Source organism: Rissa tridactyla, chromosome 9, assembly GCF_028500815.1.
Source record: "Rissa tridactyla isolate bRisTri1 chromosome 9, bRisTri1.patW.cur.20221130, whole genome shotgun sequence".
NCBI lineage: Eukaryota > Metazoa > Chordata > Aves > Charadriiformes > Laridae > Rissa > Rissa tridactyla.
In genome coordinates this window covers 1,979,445-2,001,590 of record NC_071474.1, presented here as the reverse complement: position 1 = coordinate 2,001,590, position 22,146 = coordinate 1,979,445, and the positions used below count along the sequence as shown (strand labels likewise).

General features: G+C 58.2%; 1 protein-coding gene across 5 annotated transcripts in view; it reads left to right on the top strand.

The window, feature by feature from the left end:
* The first annotated feature begins 13,201 nt into the window (after window positions 1-13,201).
* Window positions 13,202-22,146, top strand: part of CORO2B (coronin 2B) — a 47,473-nt gene continuing 38,528 nt past the window's right edge. For 3 of the 5 annotated variants that reach the window (XM_054215406.1, XM_054215408.1, XM_054215402.1), the window contains exons 1-2: window positions 13,202-13,294; window positions 20,309-20,398. The gene's annotated coding sequence lies outside the window, so the exon portion shown is untranslated. Of the gene's footprint in view, window positions 13,295-20,088; window positions 20,212-20,308; window positions 20,399-20,427; window positions 20,492-22,146 lie in introns of those variants that run through there. The other 2 variants (XM_054215405.1, XM_054215403.1) reach the window with 2 other exon arrangements.

The window sequence follows — 22,146 nt, the reverse complement described above, 5'->3', positions numbered from 1 at the left end:
AACTTTGTGCCTGCACAAGCAGCCCCCTCCAGAGCGAGAGCTAACAGCTCAGCCCAGCCTTCTCCAACGCCGCTTAGAGCGCAAGACCACAAAGCGCTGCTCCGAGGAGAAGCCACCTCTGCAGAACCCCTGGGCAGACCCAACACCAGGCCCAAGCTGCACCTCCAGGGCCCCAACAGCAAAGTGCTCAGAGCCACCTGGCACCCGTGGGTGCTGCAGCACCCAGTAGGGTCCAGCAGGCTTTGCTCGAGGTACAGCTGAGCTTTGCTAACAGCCACAGACCAACCAGGACAAATCCCAGGGTCACCTCCCCTGCCCAAGCAGCCACAGACCCCAGTACTCACCCCCAGCACTCGGAGGCTGCCTGCACAGGGCCTCTCACTCGCTGTCACAGCTGCTCGGGTCACCTCTTCACGTGCACACGGCAGCACATCCCACCAACGGGACAAGCCTCACAGGAGCAGGCAGCGGTTCACCATGCACCATCCACAGCCAGGCAAAGGGGCGCTGCCTCCCAACACCCTTCACACGTGGATCCAGCCTGGGAAGACGCTGCTCTGGGTGCAAATCTGGGCAGAAAGACCTTGGTGTCTCTCCAGGACAGGCTCCTACACCAGGGAAGCTGCAGGACACCACAGCTCCCTACACCACCAATGAAATACTGCCCTTGGTCCAGCTCCAGCCCTTTTAAGCAAAGGCTGCTAATTAGCACTTGCAGCCTAATAAGCTCATTTGCCCTTGAACTCACAGCTGACAGCACACTCCTGCTAACAGCCCCAGAACAGAGCACCAAGGTGCTGGGGCGCTCCCCCAGCAGCCCTGGGGACAGGGACACGGGGGACAGAGGGAGGCAAAGCAGCCCTGGGCGGCAGAGGGGAGGACCCTGTCTGCTGCGTCCCCCGGGAGAGGGCAGGACTTGGGGCCTGGGATCAGACCCAGCTGGCTCCAGCCCAGCCAGAGCTGAGCACGGGGATGGCCAGAGCTCGTGACATGCACTGCGCTTCGGCAAAGCCGACCAAAACCTCCCTGTCTGAGCTCTCCGACCGGCTCTCCCCACCCAGCGACCACAGCAGAAGGCGATGAAAATAAGTAGGGAAGGAGAATCGGAGACAAAACTTGTAGGAAGCGTCAGCAGAGAGAGATTTTTGCAGCACTATTTGGCCGAGAGGTCCGCTGCGCAGGGCCGTGCTTCCAGCGTGAGTCACCCCGCGGAAGAGGGCCCTCCATCGCCAGCCCCAAGCCCACGTTTCCAACAGGACCCTGCTGACTTTTGCCCAAAAATAAGCCCAGGGCTGCATGAAATGTGTGGAGCACGTGTGGGTGGGTCGGAAGCGCTGCTGGCACCGCAGAAGGGTCAAACAGCCTCTTAAAAACTGCCAGGAGAGGCCAGAGCTGGTGCACTGTCTCCATGTGTTACACACGGAGTGTCACCTTCCCTTGCGCCCTGGCTGGGCTGGGGGGCTGCAGGCAGTAGGGCCAAAACTTGCCCCTCCTGGGCAGAAAAAGCCTGTGTTTAAACAAGCATTTAGAGAATAAACATAGACTGCTAGCAATGATGCTCCGAAATTTTTATTTTTTGGGGTGTGAAATGTTGCCCGGCCAAGGCGCCTGCAGCACTGCAGAAACCCTGCGCCTGAGTCAGTGCTTGGAAGGCAGCAGCTTCCCTGCTCTGCCCAGGTAAACTGAGGCACGGGAAGGTGCAGACGACCGAGCGCCCCGGTGGCCTCCATCGCTGCGAGTCTCTGGGTCAGCGATAACCGCCTGTAAAATACAGCTGGGCTCTGGCAGAGCTGGTGAAGCTGCTGCCGGCCCAGCTCCTTGGCGATGCTTTGTGGCTTTCCCAGGCGGTGCTTTAGTTTGCTGTTATTTATTTTGCTCCAAAATATTTGTAAAAAGCTCTGGGTATGTAAATGGCTTTACAGCCAGCGTGCCAGGCACATAGCTCTGGTTGGCATCACGGTGCATCGCTGCCGGGGACCTGTCTGGCGTGTGCTGTGCATCGTGTGCTGTCCTGTGCCATTCGATGCTGTCACTGCCCTGTGCCCGTGCCGGCACGCTGCCAGGGTCCCCGTCCCCTGCCGGGGCTGAGCCCCCCATCCGATTAACACACGCACAGTTAGCCTTGATGCTGCAAGGCTAAAATAAGGGGTGATGGGGGAGAGCGCTATGCATTTTGCTAAACACGTATAATTATTTCACGGCTTTGGTGGAAACTGTGGTGGCTCCGCGCACCTTCTCTCACCCCTGCTCCTGCACGGAGTCGTGCTGTTGCCTTTGGCACCGCAGTTGACACACACACACCCCCCCACACACCCACACACACAACCACACCCCCCCCCCGACAGCATGGGTGCCCATGGCGGCTGGCACGGGTGGGATTTGGGCTGCTCTGGGGCAGCTGGTTGGGATGGGGGTAAGGCGAGGAGACCCCCGGGAGGCGGGGGGGGCGGTGCAGCGGGTGCCGGGCTGTGCGGGGTGGCTTTTGCGAAGCCCCCGGGGCAGCGCGGGGTGGGGCTGGGGGGCTGCGCATCCCCCCGCGGGGCCGGTGCGGGATGCGGCCGCCCGGCGCTAGAGGGCAAACGCGGCCGCCGGTGCGGCGGGCTCGGCCCCGGGATGATGCGGTACGCTCCGGGCTCAGCGCCCCCCGGATGCTGGGGTGCGTCCTAGGCTCAGCGTCCCCCCCCAACCAAAAAAAAAAAAATAAATGCTGGGGTGAATCCTGGTTTCAGCCCTGCAAAATGCTGCGGTTCACCTCTCGCTCCGCTTCCCCAAAATGCTGGCGTGCGTCCTGGCACCGGCCCCCCCGCCAGAATGCGGGGGTGCATGCTGGGCTGTCTCCCCAAAAATGCCGGGGTGCATCCTGGCCTCAGTGACCCCAAATGCTGCAGGGCATCCTCGGTTCAGCGGCCCCCCCCCCACTCCAAATTGCTGTGGTGCCCCCTGGCTCAGCTCCCCCAAAATGCTGCGGTGCACTCTGGGCTCAGCCCCCCAAAATGCTGGGCTGCGTCATGGTTTCAGACCCGCAAAATGCTGCAGTGAGCTCTGGGATCAGTGCTCCCAAATGCCTCAGTGCACCCTGGGCTCAGCGCCCCCCCACCCCCCCCCAAATTCTGGTGTGAATCCTGGTTTCAGCTCCGCAAAATGCTGCAGTTCACCCTGGCATCAGTCCCCCAGAAATGCTGGGGTGAGCTCTGGGATCAGCCCCCCCAAATACTGCAGTGCACTCTGGGCTCAGCCGCCCCCAAATGCTGGGGTGAATCCTGGTTTCGGCCCCACAAAAAGCTGCAGCTCACCCTCACTCAGCTTCCCCAAAATGCTGGGGTGCATCCTGGGCTCAATCTCCTAAAATGCTGCAGTGAGCTCTGGGATCAGCACCTCAAAATGCTGGGGTGCATCCTGGCATCAGCCCCCCCCCAAAATGCTGCAGAGCACCTTAGGCTTAGCCCCCCCAAAATGCTGCAGTATGCTCTGGGCTCAGCCCCCCAAAATTCTGGGGTGAATCCTGGTTTCAGCCCCGCAAAATGCTGCAGTTCACCCTGCCTCAGCTCCCGCAAAATGCTGGGGTGCATCTCTGGGTTAGCCCCCCAAAATGCTGCAGTGCCCCTGGCTCAGCCCCCCTCCCCCCCCCAAAAAAAAAGGCTGTGGTGCCCCAGCTTCAGCCCCCTAAAAATGCTGCAGTGCCCCTGGCTCAGACCCCAAAAATGCATTGCTGTGCCCAGGCTCAACACCAAAAATGAAGGGCTGTAGGAAGACAACACACAAAAGCCGCTTGGAGACGTGCTTGAGTCGGGGCTCATTTCTCAGCACTTCCCTTCTCCAGCTCATCCTGGCAAACACGGGTGGGAATTGCAGCTGGGGGCAGGGGGGTGCAGAGGTTGGGGGTACTGGGGGGAGCGAGGGGGCTTTGGTGGGCTCCCATCATCTGCCTCTTCATCGGCCCCTTTCCCCAGCACTGTGTGGGGTATTCCAGCTGGGGAGCGGATCCCATTTCAGGTGATGTGATCATCATGGGGATCTTTGGCAGGATGCCCCCGGGAGACAGCGGGATCGAATGAGGGGACCCGGTCGCTCTGCCCACCCCGACGGTGTCAACTTCTCCCCCACTGCCCCTGAGCCCAGGGAGACCTGGGGGTGCTCACGCTGCAAGGGGAAAAAGAGCAAGTGGGCCAGGCGTTTAAGGTTTCCCTTTAAAATGCATGTTGGAGGCAACTGTCAAACACATTCACCAAACAACAGACACGAGCTATGGAAAACCCTTCTTAAATTGCCTGGGCTGGCTTCCCATAGCTCAGGACTCTTGCCAGGATGCTCTGCCTAAAATGGAGTCCCGTTTCCATGCCCTCCGTGCGGCAAGGAGAGCTCCCAAGTCCGACCACTTTCCCATCTGCCACTGTATCCTCCGGGTTTCCAAATTCAATGTACCTGGCAGGAGATGCGGCTCAGCGCAGCCTTAAATCTGGTCTCCATTTAAAGAGAAATGGAGACAAATCCGAGACATTCGCCTGTCTGAGCAGCGGAGGTTCAGCCAGGAAAACCCAGGCTGATGCGGCTTAGAAAAGGAGCTCCCCGTACGCTCCCAGGGGCTCAGCTTGGATCTCCACCCAGAGCCCGTGCCCTGCACCCCCCCGCCGTTCCCGCTGCTCTTCCCCATGTCCACCCAGCACCTCTCTCTACAGGAGGCAAGACCCTGGGAACCTCTTGAGATGCACCCACAGCCCGTGGGACCCGTGGTACCCAAGCGCTGCTGGGCTGGGAGCGTTCCCTGAAGGAATTGGCTGAGGGACCTCAGGTTTTAACCTGATATTGTCCCTCTGGTCTCTCATGCTTCAGCCATTGGTGCCAGAATCAGAGAGGAGCTTTGCAAGAGAAACGCAGGGGGTTACCATAACACACAGCCCGTGGTGGGAGCCACAGCTCAGGTGGGAGCTGGAGGGCGGGGGGGAGCATGGTGGGAGCGCGTTGGCTTTGGCAGACGGTGATGGAGCCAGAGCCAGCTGTGCAAAGAGGTCAGGCTGGGGGAAAAGCTGGTTTCCACAGGATTTCTGTAATTGCCTTGGGTTTTCCCACTCACTGCTCATTTAAATCTCTCCTGCCTGGGTTTAGGGTCAGAGCCGCCTCTGGGACCCTGCAGGTTTGTCTATGTCCGGCAGAGAGTGGTGGAAGAGCCCCAGGAGACCCTGGCTTCTCTTCTGCACCATCTGATGCTCAGCCCTCTGTTTTTTCACCAAGAAACTCTATATGGGCAGAAAGTAAGAAAGCTGGGAAGTATTTTCGGAAAGGAGGGCTAGGTCCTGGTTTGCACGAGGCACAGGACAGGCCTTTTACCAAAAATCTAGCCAGGGAGCGGAGCTGACAGCAAACTGAGAAGCCAAAAACTCGTCTCACAGTGCTGCTTCCAATCCGTGCCGATCCTTCAGTGCCTGCCAGCGCAAATCCATGTGCTCCTGCGGAGCCCAGCCGTGCCGGCCAGAGACCAGGAGCACCAGGAGCATCTCTGTAAAAAGGAGAAGAGGGAGAAGGACATTGCTGTGTCTCACGAAGAGGATGGAGGCTTCACATCCCCTTTGGGCAGCAGCATTTCACCCTCGCTCGGGAGCCAGCAGCCGTTCGCAGGCACATGAATGAGCCGTCTGATTTCAGAGCTCCTTGTGGCACGCGTTGGGTTAGGGAGGCTGAGACAGAAAAGAGTCTTAGAAAGAGGGTGAGACCCTTTCAAAGGGTCAGAAAATGTCCCCAGCGCGGGGCCCAGGTGGGCAGCTCAAGGGGAAGCCGACGTCTCCATGGCCAGAGCTGTGGACGCGGGGAGCGATGCTGCACGGGAGGAGCTGCAAAATCTCTCCTTGAGCTGCGCGTCCAAGAGACCACTGGAAATACCCTTGCTGGGACACGAGCCACCAAACCCACAACGTGCCCAGCCCATCAAAAGGTAGCAAACGCTTTCAAAGGGCTTCTTTTTAAAGATAATTTTGAAGTCTCTTGCGCCCCCAGCCCAAGCCCCTGGTTTAGCAGCGAGAGCCCCTCCGCCTCCTGAAAAGCCCTGGAAAAACTCGCTGACCTCAGGGTTTTCCACCCCAGTTAGCCCAGAGCCAGCTGTTACTGGTGTGCTGAGATGCAGGGGAAGGAATGCCCCAAACCACACGCACGCTCAGCGTGGGGCACGGTGACGAGCCACCGCAGGAGCCACCAGCTCGGTGACAGGCGCTGCTGCAGGCGGGCGGCTCTGCTGAGCCGGGGGAAGGCAGGTGGGGATGGGCAGCCCACCGGCAACACCGGGGACAGGGCAAAACAGGTTCAAAGGTGGAGATCAGCTCTGAGTTTCTGGCTAAATCTGTCTCCCAAGATGTTGGTGCAACGTCCCTGCCGAGGGACAAGTTGTCTGTGCCAGCTGGCGCCGGGCGAAGACGAGTTCAGAGGGCTTCACAGGCTGCAAACGCCGTCTCAGCACCTGAAGAACCTCAGTTTTCTTTGGATGAAGTGAAAAAATAAAAGAGCAGCAACTGCTCTGCAGGTAACTCACGCCTTGGCCATTTTGCAATGAACTCAGGCTGTTTCAGACCCATCTCCCGACAGCAGCCCCGAGGGAGGACACGCAGACGCGTGGTTAACTTCCAGCACATCCCTACTTCTGCTGCCGTCGGGCGCTCAGGCAGGCGTTGGATCGCTCTCCTGTGGCCGGGGGACGCGAGGTCCTTCCTTGCGGGACGTGACTGTCCTTTCCCCGCAGTGGTGCCTGGCTGCAGGCAGCTCGCCCCTCGCCGCGGCCAGTCCTGCTGCGGGGGACGGCGTCGCTGCGCGGGCGCTTCACATCTGGCAGCCACCAACCTGCGCCTACGGAAGGAGCGCACCAGGCAGGGTCAAGCTCTGAGCACCCCGAGGGGATATACACACACACACCGTTATATTTATATATTGTTATATTTGCCCAGAGAAGCTGTGGCTGCCCCATCCCTGGAGGGGTTCAAGGCCAGGTTGGACGGGGCCTGGAGCAACCTGGGCTGGTGGGAGGTGTCCCTGCCCAGGGCAGGGGGGTGGAACTAGACAATCTTGAAGATCCCTTCTAAAGCGAACCATTCTACGATTCTACGATTTATCTCTTCACCTCCCCAAAACACATCAACCCAAAATCCAGACAGCTCTTCGCCCCATCTCTCGCTTTGCTCCAGCCTCTGACGCGCCGGCTGTTTTCCTCTCTGTCATCTTCTGCAAAGCGTTTCCGACCCGTCACATGCTATCAAATTAGCAGCTATGGCAAGAGCTGGCTATAAACAGGCGCTATGTAAACAACAAGCCACAAGAAAGGGCTGGATTTGACTCGCTGGTGTTGAGAGGCTCCCTCTTGCTTGGCGTTTCTTGGGAATAGCTTTTCCCACTCATGAGAAGAGGGCTCTCCTCCCAGCCAGCTGGGAGAGGCTGCCAGCACCCTCTCTGGGGAGGTGAGCAAGGAAGGTTCTGCCTCATCCTTGCTGGAGAAAACGTCAGTTTCCCACCAGGGTGAGAAGATGATGGGTGCCAGGAGAGCGGCTCGGGACCCTCCACTGCAGCCGGAGGAGCCCCAGAGCCCAGCACTGGCCTGGCTGAACCGAGCCGGGCTTCTCCCCCAAACCTGAACTTCAATCACAGCTTCACCCTTGCCAGGAGTCATTGCTACTGGTCCTGGTGGTTGTCCGGGGACTGGGGACACTCAGCTCCCACCCTCCATCTCCTGTGCCTTTAGAAGTGATTTTCCACTGGGAGGAGCTGCCATTTCTCTTTGATTCCCTTCAGATGTTGGAGCTCATTGCATTTTCATTTGCGCACCACATTCAATTCATACTTGAAATGAGTAGAAATAGCTCCAAGTTCTCCTCCTAGTTCACTGAGCAGAATGGGACCTTATCCAGGACTAATCTGAACCAGATGACTGCAGTGGAGGGGAAGAGCAAGGAGAGTCAGTAATAGAGAGATGTTTGTTCTTGCTAACAGAGTTTTTAAATGGAAACATCTTGCTTTCAAGTAGAAGGGCTTGGGTTTTCAGCGCGGTCCAAGTGCCAGGTTCTACCAAGTATTGTTATTCCAGATGAACTTTCATCAAAGCAGATGAAAGCCCGTCCCTGGACTTCTCTATAAATTATCTGGTATGAAATCCAAACATTAACCTCCGTATAATTCACAGCTGCAGTAACTCTGGGGATAATCCAGGACAATTTGCCATGCACAGACTGTATGTAGTATCGATGCTATATTTATTTCAATGTAATTTTAGCCAGCGCAAACAACGCGTTCAGCTTTGGCCGCCTACTCCACCAGTCCAGCGGCGGGAGTGTCTCTGAGAACTGTAACTCATTTTTGATGAGGCGAAGAACCTGCAGACCTTTCCTTAAGAACCAAGTATTTGCTAAAGGGGGACCACACACCTTTCCTTTCAGTGGGACTGGCGTTGCTGAGTAGGAGCATGGACCTGGAAGACGTGAAGACTTGTTCCACCTGCTTCTGGGCACCTCATGCTCATGGCAGCATCGAGATCACCGCCTCCAATGCCAGCACGGGGACCACCACGTCCGACGGCAGCATCGGCTACGGTCAGTCCCTCCGGCACCCCGGTGTTACCGAGCCCAGCCAGCCCCGAGCACCGAGCGCTCCTGTCTCCCAGCTGGCCAGGCAGACACCTCGTGCGGGAGATGTGGGGCCTGACCTGCATCCCCAGAGCAAAGCCATCATGGGCTTGCAGCAAGAGACGTGGCCAGCTCCATTCATGGATCATCTCATAATCAGGGCTCTCTGGTGACACAGTAATTATGTGTTACAGCACGGCTTCGTTATTATTCTCAGATGTCCACAAGCACAGCCTGGTGCAATAGAGATGTGTCTTTCCAAGACTTTCATCAAATGAAGGGCTAAACTCATCCGTGGTGTAACCAGGTCAACCTCGGAGCTTGCCCCAGTGCCGAGCCCGGCTCAGGCAAGCCAAGTAGTGAGTAATGGGGTGATGAATTCTCTCCAGACTTACGATTCGGGATGGGTTTGGCAATATTTCTCTCAGGAGCTTTCCTTGAGCAAGGTGATGTATTGCACTGAAGACGGACATTTGTCTGCCTCGCCACATGTCCCCAGTCTCCTGGACACAGGCGCTACGAGCCACGCTCTTCCTGCAGCCCCTGCCTCGCTGCGCAGCCAGACAGGCAGGCTCCAATTTTCCCAACGACTTGCTTTAATTGCTTGCATCCACCGAGGCGGCATCTCCTTCCTCCTGCTCAGCAGCGCCAGTAAATTAAACACGCGGATAAATAGAGGGGTGGGATGAGCCGCATGGCAGGAAGGACGGAAACGCCGCTGTGCTCCGCGCGTGGGCTCCACATGCTGCGAGGCGGGAGGTGGGGGGGGCGCAGGGCCCCCCCCCAGCCTGGTTTCGGGAGGGCTTGTGTTCATTAGCCCGGCTCAGGCCCCTGAAAATCCCTGTGCCTGGGTTTGCTCTGCTGCAGCAACGGCTGTGGATTTTTGCTTGCCCCAAGGGATGTGCACTGCCACATCTCCCCCCTCAGTGTCCCCGGCGTCCCTCCATCCTGTCCCCACAGCATCCTTTGCAGACGGCATGTATTCACAGGCCTGCAATCTTCCTTCCCGTCTGCGCATATATATATATATATATATGCACTAATTTTATCTCAGTAGAGCCGGGAGAGGGAGCCCAAGCCACCCCCACCGCCGCGGCTCGCCCCTGCCCCTGGCACCCACACGGCTCCGCGCCCGCCATGGCCGCCGGGCTCGGCGAGGCCCCATGGCACCCTCAGCATCACCCACGGACACGCTGCGGGTGGGAGATTCCGGCTCCCATCCCGCAAAGGGCTCTGCTCGGCAGCTCTTTGCAGCAGCCACGTCTGCGCCGGGCTGGGGCTGCGCGGCCTGATCCAGCCCGGCGGGAGTATTCCTGTTGGGATCCCCTTGGGATTCCTCCTGGGCCACAGGAGACACGTTCCCACGAGCCGTGCGCGTAGCACGGGGACCGAGCGATCTCCCCACACAGCCCTGATGCCGATTTCCTCTGCTGGCCACTCCAGCCGGACCAGACCAGGACTGATCCTGCCAGCAGGAGATTTTTAACTCTTTGCCGGTGCTGAGCATCTCCCTTTGGACCTGGTCTAGTGGGAGGTGTCCCTGCCCATGGCAGGGGGGTTGGAACTGGATGTGGAACTAGGTGATTTTTAAGGTCCCTTCCAACCCAAACCATTCTATGCTTCCCTGGAGAGGAGAGCGGGTGCTGTCAGTGCAGGTCTGCACAGCCCCGGCACACCCCCCTTCTCAGCCCCCCAGGAGGGCAAGTCCAGTCTGGGGCTTGAATGGGGTCCCAAGAAACCTTCAAAGCAAAACCCCAGTAACAAAGCCCCTGCAATCTATCACTGGCTTTATTTTGATCCAAAATATAATAAAATCCTTTCCAGCCTGCCAAAAGCCGGATGGTTTGGGGTTGGAGTTGCTGTGCTACCCTGGTGAAACGAGGAGCCCGTGCTATTTTCCTGGCCATGGGGCAGAGCTGAGGCCCCGTTCACCCCCGCCAGCTGTCAGCGGAGCTCCGCGCACCCATTAGTGCCATTTTCTGCTGGGACTCGTGCCGACACGCTGCACCGCGTGCCCTCCGCTGTGGCGTTGCTGGGGGGCAGCCGCAGCGCAGGGGCTCGGGGCAGTGATTTGCCCCGCGCTTGGCAGGGTCAGGGCTGCTGTGGCGTCCCCTTCACTGCAAAATCCCACCTTCACACCCCATCAAGGGCTTTCCCCTGGCAAGGGCTTGCCTGGCGGGGCTGGCACCGGCTCCCCCCACCCTCTACACACTGCCCCGAAGAGGGTCCCAACCCTTTTCCAACATTTCTGGGCTCCCCCCCAGCAGCAGCAGCAGCCTGTGGGGTGTGGGGGATGCTGGGATTTACCACGACCATGTGGCGGCAGCCTCCCTCCGTCAGCAGGATCAGGCCCCCAGGAGCCACCCAGCAACGCATGCCATCCCAGCAGCCTTTCCCTTCTCCCCCTACCTTCACTGGCTGTCCCAGTTCCCCACTCCAAGCCAGTTGTTTCAATCAGCTAATTGGTGCTAATTAATCCCAGTGGCTCCAGAGAAGCACAGGAGGCGCAGCGGGTCCCGGGCACTGCTGCTTCCACGGCACGAGTGGCGGCGGCCGGGGCACGGCGGCTCCTCTAAGGCTTTGCAAGGGCCTATTTTCTCCCTGTTGCCTTATCTGGGCCTCGCTGTCCCCTGTCTCGGTCACCTCCCAAGCGCTGTTTAGTTTTAAGCATCATCTCCGTCCTCATGGAGCCTCCCGCTTCGGTTACCAGCTCCCGCGAAAAATGGTGGTTTTGTCAGGAAGAGGTCATTGCTGGGTGGTTCGGGAATTAGAGGTGGCTTCTTCTGCTGGCTAATGTCATTAGCTCTACATTAATTGCATTAACCTTCCTTACAGTTTCCAGTCCAGCCCGTGGCACATGGTTTATCGTTAAAAACAGAGTTGATTTTTAGAAGAATATCAGAGGACAGACTTTTTTTACAACTCTCGGTATTCACTTGTTATCAGATCCACTAATATGTTATGGGAAGGCTTGACACTAGAATAAAACTCGGTAATCTTTCATCAGACTCTTGGCTGAATAATCTCCTTATAAAAAGGAAATCCTTTGTTTATTGGCAGAGTGCTTTTCTTTAAGGGGAATTGGAAACGCATTTGGTATTGGCCTCAAGTAGTTTTAGCTCAGCAACAATAAAATAAGTTGGTGCAACATCTAATCTAATGGTTGGATAATTCTGCATCTGGGCTGTATCCTGCTGGTTTCACTCCCATGTAACCAGGAGAAAATAAGCTAAAATGCTGCGTTTTCTAAGTATTGCTTCTCTCATCTACAATGACAGGGAACTTTAAAAATGTGAGAAAATGCCTGTGTTTCGTGGTGCAAGGGTGCAAGGGCAGGTGACGCAGGCCACAGCCAGCAGGGATGCTTCAGTGCCTCCGGGTACCCTGCACCCCTGAATTTATTTTGTGTCGGTCCCGCCAGCAGGGTGGTTTGCTCAGTGGTGAGAAGAGGAAGTGGGATAAAATTACACAGATTTTATTCCTGCGTCAGTGACCTCTGTTTGGGCCCCAGTTTGTGAAGGTACCGGGGCACCCAGCCGCACGGCGGGACACCGGAGCCCTAAGTAACCCCGTGCATCTGGGTGCCACCTCCAGTCTGGGCCATCCTTTATTCGCCTAGAAAATGGGAATGACAGCTCTGGGACAAAGCAGTAGTCTCTGGTGTTGTCACTTGTCACTGTTTCTAATAGGGGGAAAAAAAAATAAATACCACCTTCTATATGAAGGGAAACAAGCACGTGGCTGGATGCTTATGGATGCTGTAGGACCCTACCCGGATGCCCAGCGGGAGAGCCCAGGCAGCAAGGTGGGAGCCCTGCAGCACATCCCTGGCCCCCGCTGCGGAAAGCCCACGATAAAATACGCGACGTGGTCGCAATCGCCCTGCAGAATCTGGCGGCGACGCAGCCTGTCGCCCGCGCAGCGCCCGCCAACCCGCATTTAATTTTTATGGCTTCGGAGGGAGGGGAGCTATTGCTCTCCCAGTGCGCACGCACTGGTCTTACTGGTCACCACTGGACGCGGGCGACTGCCTGAGCGCAGGGAGGCCTCCCCTGGGCGACCACCATCCCCTTGCGCATCACTGCGGGGGCGGAGGGGGGGGGGGGGGGGGGGGAAAGGACAGCAGGTGCCTGCCCAGCTCCTGTCCCCCGGGGAAGGGGAACTCGGGTGGGCAAAGAGTTAAAAACCAGCCTTTTCTCCCCGGAGCCCAGCGGCACCCGCGTCCCGCTCCCCCCTCCCCGCCCCCGGCTGCCGCTCCTTGGCCGGCCTCCCTGCCTGCCCCTGCCTGCCCCGGCCCCCCCCCCCCCACCTCGTCCCACAACACATCACATCCACCCCCCCCCCCCCCCCCCCCCCCCCGCGGGAGGCGGTTGCTCCGTCACGGCGGCGCGGGGTGACATCACCGCCGCCGCCGCGCCGAGGACCGACCGCTTCGGCTGCTCGCCCGGGCGGGCGGCGGAGGGCTGCGGGCTCCCCGCTCTGCTGCCGCCGGCTCCTCCGCAGCAGCAGCCTGTGTGTCGTCCCCCACCCCGCCCCTCCCACCCCGCCCGGCCTCCTTCTTCTTCTTCTTCTTTATTTTTTATTCCCCCCCCCCGCCTTTTCTCTCCCCTCTCCGCGCATCTCCTCCCCCCCCTCCGCCCCTTTCCCGGCCGTCCGCGGAGCTCCCTCTCCCCTCCGCGACTTCCCGCATGACTGTCACCAAGGTAAGGACCTGCCTTTCCCCGGCTCGGATGCTGTGCCGGCCCCGCGACGTGCCACCCCCGCCCCGCTTGCCCGCAAGGTGCCGCGCTGGGGGCTGCGGAGCGGGGCCCGGCCGCCTTCCCCCCCTTTTGGTCGCTGCTTTTTATTTCTTTTTTTTTTTTTTTTCCATTTTATTGTAATTTTTTTCCCCTATTTCTTCGCGTCTCCCGCTCGCTCGGCCCCTCCAGCTCGCAGCCGTGCTGCATTTTTAACCCTTGGAGCAGGCGGCCGGGAGGGCCGGGGGGGGATGAACATCCCCCGCGGGCGGACCCCGCTATAAGCCGCTTTCCGCGGCCGCTCGGCAGATGCTGCCCAGACCTCTACAGGTGGCTGCCGGCTTGTCTGGGAGCGGGGGGAGACCTCGGGAATGGGGCTAGGGGGGATTAAGGAGCGGGACGGGGGGGCTGCGGGGTGGAAGGGGCTTGACGACGGCGTGGGAGGCTGTGCAGGGCCACTTCGGTCCCCCAAATCTGCCCAATAACCCTCTGGTTATTGGATCAGCTTTAGAGCTTGGCTCTCCCAGATTGCTGCCAGTGCTGCGGAGGGGAAGGTTTTGCTCTCCGAGGGCTGTTTCCCATTTCTCCCCATCCCCTTGATCCCTCGTGCCGGGGAGCCGAGTTCATCGCCTCCCGCTTGCCCCATCCCGCAGTGGGTCAGGGTCATGCCAGGGTGAATGTGCCAGCGGGGTGGGCTGAAGCACGCAGCATCCTGCTGAATTAGTGGGTGATACAGCAGTGTCCGGAGGAAAGGGGCCACCTCCGGACTGCGGGAGCCGTGGGACTTGGGGAACGGAGCAGTCCAAGCTAGACCTGCTTGACCCAAGCCCTCCCACTTGCTCTGAGGCCCTGACACAAGCATGTGGTTGTGCAGATGAGTCTAATGGTTCATATACTCCGAGGGGAAACAACAGCCCCCCTTGCCTCGGGAAGCCCCCTGTGCAAAGGGCTGCCTGGCGGGCAGGGTCTGGCCATAGCTGGGAGGGTCTCCGTGGGCTGTGAATGCCACCCCGGGAATGGGACTGAGGGGGTGTTTGGTGCCACACCGCTGATGTGGGCTGTGGCACTGCTCACGGGGCCGTAGCGCAGACTTGCTGGGGCATTGGGCACGGCACCGAATGAACTGACTGGGTGCACGCAGAGTGGGAGCAAATGGGACTGAAGCTGCCGTGGTCCTTTTCCGAGCGTCGAGGCGGGACGCGTCCGGCGACGGCAGCATTAGCTGTGCTCTGTTTGCTGTCTTTCACCCCAAATGTCGCTGGCCTCCCCAGCGGGAGGGGACAGGCGGCGGGGGCACACGTGTTGGCACGAGTGTGCTGGGGACGTCCGATGAGCCTGAAGATGCTGGTGTGTGCCCAGGCTCCCCAGTGAAGAGGCTGCTGGGGAGGAATCCCTCCCCTCCGTCTTTGTCCTCGGCAAATAACTCGCATTTTGCCTGCTTGGCTTTTGCTGGGCGGTCACCAGTGTTCGGGTATTCCCGCACTCCTCGTGCTGCGTTGTGCCACCCCGCAGCCCCTGCCAGCTCCACAAACCCACCAGCGTCTGTGTTCAAGAAAAAGTGTGTTTCCAGCTCTTCTGGGTGCTGTGAGGGGGACTGATCGACGGACCTGTGCGGTCAATTGGGTTAAAAGAACTGCAAACTCGCCGGCGTGAAGTGTCACAGTTTTAAGCCAGGCTGACTAATTTGTAGTGTTCATTAACAATTTTGTTTTTCTGAGTGCAAACAGATTTATTCAGAGCTACATTGAGAAAAGGCCGCGGGGCTGTAAGGAAAGCACCTTCGGTAGGGCAAGGAAGGACTCCGCTGTTAATTTTTTGGGAATGGAGGTGCAAACTGGGAAAAACTGTGTCATGTGCACAACGTATGCTTTTGCTGAAGCGTTGTAAAGCTCTAATGCACCCCGTAGATTTTATTTCCTGCAATATGGACTGTCCTGACGCAAGTTAAAGAAAACCCAAAAGCAGGCTCCTGACCTGCCACAGCGTGGGCGCCGGCGTCTTTCCAGTCAGGTTGGGGCAGGGACCCCAGCAGTGGGGTGGCGAAGGTGTCCGTCGCTCACCGGTCCTTCCCCTGGGCGCGAGGCTGGCACGCACGGCCCAGGCTGGTGTGGTGGGGGGAAAAGAACGTGGCACGAGCACCCGTGGGAGAGGAGATGCTTTTTCTGTGCGTTTTTGGCTGCCAGGAGTCAGTGCGAGGCGGGGACTCGGGGAAGGGTCCGGTGACCAAAGGCTGGGGGAAGTGGGGGGGTTTGGGGACCAAGAATTGTGCGTGTGTTCCTGCAGATGAAGGGGAGAGTCCTGGAGGACTTGTGGGGTCTTTGCCTCCTGCCCAGCTGCAGGTGTCTAACTAAACCCAGTAATGGTGTCTAACTAAAACCAGTAAAAGCCCACAGCTTCCAGTGCTGCCAGGGACAGGCATTTACAGCGTTCCTGCAACAACTCCTCCCACGCTGGGGCCGCGTCCCGGGCGGTGCTGGAAACGGGAGCCATGGGTAGGATTTTACAAATTTTGCAAATCTCCCCCAGCGACTCATCCTTAGAGGAAAATTGATTTGAAAATCGGGTCTGGGTGCCTAACGCCAGGCAGAGCTGTCCTAGCACGAGCCGGAGGCATGGGGAGGCACAAAAAGCTTTTCTCGGGGTGTGGGGGAGACTGTGGGAAGGCAAAGAGGGGGCAGAAATATCTGCTGTCAGTGTGTGAAACAAGCTGATTTCATCCGCGTCCCAAGCCACCCGCTTCCCTCCCACAGGAAGACGTTCAAGCAGCCGCAGCGCATCCCCAGACCTCGCTCTTTTGGGGGAGTTTGCTACCGGGGAGAGATTAAGCAGGTTATAAATAGGATGGAGAAGAAGCAATTGAAAGGCAAAAAGAACCCCCGCTTGGGGATCTGCCCAAACTCTGTGACACCTCCCTGGCACCATGGCATGGCATGACGTGGCCACGCCGCGCCACACCAGCTCTGCCTGGCCAGGGCTTTCTCCAGGCTCTGCAGTAAGAGCCACCGAGGTGGTGGCCTTCAGCTGAGAAGGTGCTGTAGGCATCAGGGGCAGCTTCATCCCGGCTGTAGACCAGCTGGTCCTGCGAGGGTCTGGGGCTTGGGGTTGCTTGCCAACAGAAAACCAGCCCAAACGCATTGCGCGTGAAGAAAGGGACCCGCGTGACGAAGCTAAAGCAATAGGCAAACAGTGCAGACAGGCCTGGGTCTCATGGCAAACAGGGAATTGTTTGACGGCTGTGGTTTCGAAGGGCTGGTTGAGTAATTCCTCACCCCGGATGACTTTCCGCTTTATACCAGCGAGTGGGGAGAGCGCGAAGCCGGGCTGGTGGCGGGCGGGCGGGCGGCGCGGGGCTCGGGGGAGAGGGGATGTGAGTCACGGGATGGAGAACAAAAGCGGGAGGAAGGAGCCCATGGCTGGGCTCTCCTAATTCATTTGCCATCAAAAGGGTAACGGGATCTTTGGGGGTATCCAAGTGGGAATCCCGCGGTCAGGGAGGGGCGAGACACATTGACCCTCCGAGCAGGGGTTGTGCTGGAGGGAATTTTGGCGGGCAGAGGCATGGCAGAAGTCCCTGGGTATGACAACAGCACTGCCAGCTCCCACCCATCGCCAGAGGCTGTTTCCAAAGCCCTAAATATAATTAACCATGAAGGCAAGTTAGTGGGGGCCTGGGGGCCTGTTAATTTGGGGAATGTAGTTTTAAAATGACTGGAGGTTTTTCTAAAAGACGCAGTTTAAAAGAGGATGCTATCTGGGAGGTCCCGCGATGTGCGTTAGCCTGAATTATCCTATGGTCTTCTCTGGCTTTATTATCTATTAATTGGCATTAGTCACCGAGCCACGCTGCCTAAATAACGGCTTATCCTCATTGTTCAGCGAGCAGAGGAAGCCAAAACCAAAACCCAGAGAGGAAACAGCAAGTACGGCCCGTCATGATCAAATGCAGTAAATAAATGATGTCCCAACACGGGTAAATAGTAATTACCGCAGAGGCCCTTGATTGGGAGGTTACAGTGACAATGCCATGACGTTCCTGGTGGCAAGTCGCAGTGTCCCCTGCCTTGTTGCTAAGGGCAGATACAGAGTGTCTGGGGCTGATCCCATGGAAAAGCTCATAGTGGTTCAATCAATAAGAAGCTTGACTGAAGGCACTGGACCATGTTATCAGGGAAAATAGCTTTGCGGGAATTAGGCTTTGGACGGCACAGCTTGACTTTGTTTCTGGAGGAATAACTGGTGAAGTCTTCTCGAGGTGGTTTGCTAAAAAGGAATTTGATCAAGTGCTGTGTGTGTGCGCTGACGCTTGAGAAACGGCCCCAAATAACGTTAGTACAACTCACGTTAAGGGATTAGGTGTCTAGCAAATAGACAAACGGGATTTATCATTGCATGGGGTTTTTGCTCATGGGGTTCGGCTCCATGGGGCCCCCGTAACCCTGAACCCAGCCAGGTCCCTGCACCACGTCCCCACGCAGGACCGAGTGTCACCGCCAGCCGCTGGCACAGCGCTGTGACAAAGGGCAGACACTCTTCCCAGCGGGAGAGGGGCACGGAGGCGGCGGTAAAAGGCAGAAACAATCCACGGAGGGCCTGGGAGAAGCGGGGCTTCCTCCGCCTCTTGCCGCCTTAAAATCAAAGCTACCGTAGATTCTGAGTTGGGCTTCAGTGATATGGCAGTTGGAAAAGCCTCGCTCCTTTGGGCTGCCCAGGCAGACGTTGCTTATAAATAAGTAATTGTGCAGAATGGAATTCCGAGGGGGGGGGCGAGGTAGGGATGGAGGGATGGTGGCTCTTCTGGAGGAGCTGCTTTGCAGCACGTGATGGGTGAGGACCATGTAATGGCGCATGGTGCCGCAACTGGAAGGGGGTAACGAGGTCCCATTGCTCGCTAGCTGGGCCGGGATGGAACGAGGCAGTCAGCACCGAATTGTGAATAAAGTACACAACAGGCCCCCTTGTCTCCGACAGCGGGGACGATCACTAATCTTTAGCTTCGGTGGGGTTTCTGGGGGTTGGGAACAAGCATAACGGGCCGCTTTGAGTCTAAAAATGGAAGCTCCCCATTTCAAGAAGTATACTCTCATCAAAGGCAACTTGTCTGGCCTGCGGCTTTTTAATGAGTTTTAATTGTGATTCAGTGCAGCATTAATCTGGCGCTTTAACATTGCCCGTCTGTGGCCAGCAGGCTCGCTGGGCGCTGTAATTCATACCCTGCAAGTGCAACGCAGGGTCGCTCCCCCTTCTTCTTCTTTTCATGGAAATTTTATCAAATGATGAATAGTTCAATTCATTACCCGGCTAGCAGAGAGCTCGAAGGAGTCGAATCCTGGATTCCTATCTCCCAAGTCAGTGTGTAATTACCCAAATCTGGCAGCAGGCAAAAAATCTACGTGCCGGAGCCAGCTGCTAGAGTCCCCCACAAATCTGTGAATCCCATCGTTCCCGGGCTGGGAGGGGACGGGCGCCAAGCTCAGCTCCCAGAAATCCCGCGCTCCTTTGTTCATGGCAGAGCTGTTGGCAAAGCCCCCTCGCTGCAGCTCGCGCCGAGTCGCTCTGCGGAGCCTCCAGCATCGCTGGGAAAAGCCCGGGCAGCGAAACTGCCCGAGGGGAGGCTGTGCTGGGGCAGCGCTGGGGCAGCCGAGATGTTGCTTGAGTCGCGGAGAGCGGAGAAATCGGGCTAAACCCTTCAGACCCCAGCCCAGATTGGGGTCCCGCTATGGCGAGCGCGACAGGGACCCTGCTTGAGGAGGAAACCTGGTCAGCCTCGAGCAGGGCAGGGTGACGGCCACCTGGCTGCACCAAAGATGAGCCTTTCCAACTTGTTGCTCCATGCTGGCTTAAAAACACGGCCGAGGAAGCGCCCGCTCCTGCTTAATGCCAGGATGGGAGCTGTGCCTGCAAGCTGCACCGTGCTGCTCTCCCTGTCCGAGTGCCCACCACGACCCCCCTCCTTCCACCGGCATGCGGACCCGGATTTTCCCCTCTCGGAGCGGTGGTTTCTTCCGCCGTCAATCTGCTGTGCGAATCCCTCAAACAAGCTGTCGAGCCTTATGGAAAAATCCTCACCCACCTCCTGTTGCTGAAGGGTGGAGAATAGCCGGGCTCCAGCCAAAAAAGCCCCGTGGCGCTGCTGGGGCCAGCCTGGGGACGTGCGCAGTGGGGACAGGGGCGTGCCAGTGCCGGGCATCACTGTCACAGAGTTAATGCTGTTTGGTTTTGGTACGGGGAAGGACCTAAAAGGCCGTTTCCCGGGATTGTTGGGGTGCTGGGGCTGTCGCCAAAGCCTGAGCCATTGGCGACGCAGGGGCGAGGGTCCCTTTGCAGCCATGGCCATCCCTTCGGACAGCCCAGCCCTGGTTGCCTTCTGCTCCAAGCATCCCTGCTCTCCGCCTGTACAATAGCTGCTATAAATTCACCAGGGAATAATGGTCTCTCTGTCCGTGTGCAGGACCATCTCTGCGTGCCCGCCCCGAGGCACGCTGGCCCTGGGGGGGCTCCAGACTCATGGGGGCCACATCCTGGCCCATCCCTGCCGGCAGCACCGGGAGTTTGGCCATGGTGCTGGCGGGTCCCGTGGCTGCAGGCAGGCTGGGGCCACCCCCGTGCCAGCTGCCGGCACCCTGAGCCTCCGCACCGGGTGCTTCGGGGCTCGATATCCCCACCGGTGAAGGAGGGATTGCTCAGCCCCGGCTATGAAATCCCTGCTGGCAGCTGGGATAAGCAGCAGTTTCGCCATGTGGGGCTGGGGGCTGGCGAGGAGAGCCGGTGCAGGGGGGGCTGGAGCTAATCCTAATATCATTAGGAATTAGCTGCCGGCAGCTGCGCTGGCACGGGCGGCTGCGCCCCAGTGCGTGTTGGCACCCAGCATTTCTCGAGCGTTTTTGGTAAAGCTGAGGTTTCAGGCTTCGTGCCTGGGGGGGGGGTGGTTTGGGGCAGGCGACAGCGGGGCGGCTGTAACCAAAGGGTTTCCCTTTCTTCCAGGGTCGAGGAGCGCCCACGGTTCCCTGAGCCCCGCGGCCGTCCCTGGGTGTCAGGAGGCGCCCCACCAGCCCCCGGAGCAGAGCAGGGCAGGTGAGGACCCCGCGCTGCGCCCGTGCCCCGACGGACCCCGGGGGGGACCAGAGAGGGATGGAAACAGCCCAGGGACACGGCGCCATGCCCAAGGTGGGGGTCTGCCACCAGCAGCCCCTCTTGCCCATCCCCAGTTGCTCTGCAGATAGCTGCGCAGGCGGTTGCATGGCCAGAAAAGCATTTGTTTTTAATCCAGAGGAGCGCAGCGGCTGCTGCAGCTCTCCTCCCCCCAAAATCTGACCCCATTCCCCAAAGAAGCTCCGTACATCAGAAGAGAGCAGATGCACGGAAGACTCAGTCCTTGTGGAAATGCTGAGTCCTTTAAGCAAGTGACCAAAAAGCTGAATGTGCCAAAATATTGCTTGGGTGAACACGGGTGAGGCCGCGGCGAGCAGCGAGCATCCCCTGCGGGCTCAGCCTGCGCCTCCCGGGGGGGTTTCCAGCTCCGGGTGGGTTCACTACCAACCTCTGGCAAAAAGAGTCGCTTTGGCAGCTCTCATAATTATATTAAGTGTGAAGATACCCAATGCTAGAGCATTGTGTGCTAAAATACAAGGGAAAATAGGGAACAGGCGAGATTTGAGCTCTGTTGAATGCGTGGTGAACATCACGGGGCAGGGAAGGAATATCGCAGCCGTTCCTCCATCAGCTTCCCTGCCCTCTTCTTTGTGGCTGAATAACAAGGCTCCGTTTCGCTTCTGCGGATGGTTTCCCCCTTCCTGGGAGCTGGCACAACAAGGCAGGGCTTGTCCGGGCTCCAGCTCCCCGGCGGGCACCGGCCAGGCTGGCAGCGGGGGGGTTGCTGCCTCCCGCATCCCAGCCGTCCGGTGACCTTCATCCACCCAGGCTCTGGCACTTCCTCACGCTGGCCAGGAAACGGGTTTCTGAAGCCTGAAATATTTAGAAGATAGTGTTTGTTTTTCTTCTTTTTTTTTTTTTTTTCCTTCCCATTTTTCTTTCCTTCTTCTCTTTTGGAAAACTTTTGCCCCCAGCTGAGACAAACTTCTAAAAAACCCTTGCGGTTTTGTAAGCTGTCCAGGAGCAAACGGCTCCGTGCGGGAGCGGCTGGGATGGGAAAGGAGCCACCGGAGCCTGGGCTGCGGGATGCTGCCCCGTGCCTTAAGGAATACCCCGGGGTACTCGTTCCCAGGGAACATTTTGGGGATTTTGGGTGGAAAACAGCAAGTGAGGGAGAGGCGTCTGAGCTGCTCACCCGTGCACTATCTCCCTGCGTTAGTAAACTGCTGTTTGCCAGGATAAATAAGTTTCTGTGGTTCATGTCCCGTACAAAGCTGGGGCTCAGTAAGGATGTTTTTCAGGCTGTCACAAAAGTAGAAGTGTTCGTGCTCCCCGCAGCCCTTTTTGCCCCCAGATTTTTACCGCCACCCACCCCATAGCATCTTCCCAAGCAGTTTCTTACCCACGGGGTCCGTCAGCTGCCCTTCTCCCCACCGTCCCCTGGCCCTTTCATACCCGCGTGTGCGGCTTTTCACCTCTTTCCAATTAAAAAACCGGTGAGTTTAGGAAGGGGTTGGATTTATGGCATCCTCCCACCGGAGGCTTTCGCTTGTTATACAGGCAGCCCCGCTCATTCTGCTTAAAACTGCGGGATCCTGGCTGGAAAAAAAACATAACCCGGTCTCTTGACTCAGTCTTCTTGATGACGTGTGGTGCAATGTGAAATAACGCTCATGGATGAGCGCCTGGCTCGGTTACCCGCTCGTCTCAACACGTGAAAAGAGACCTTT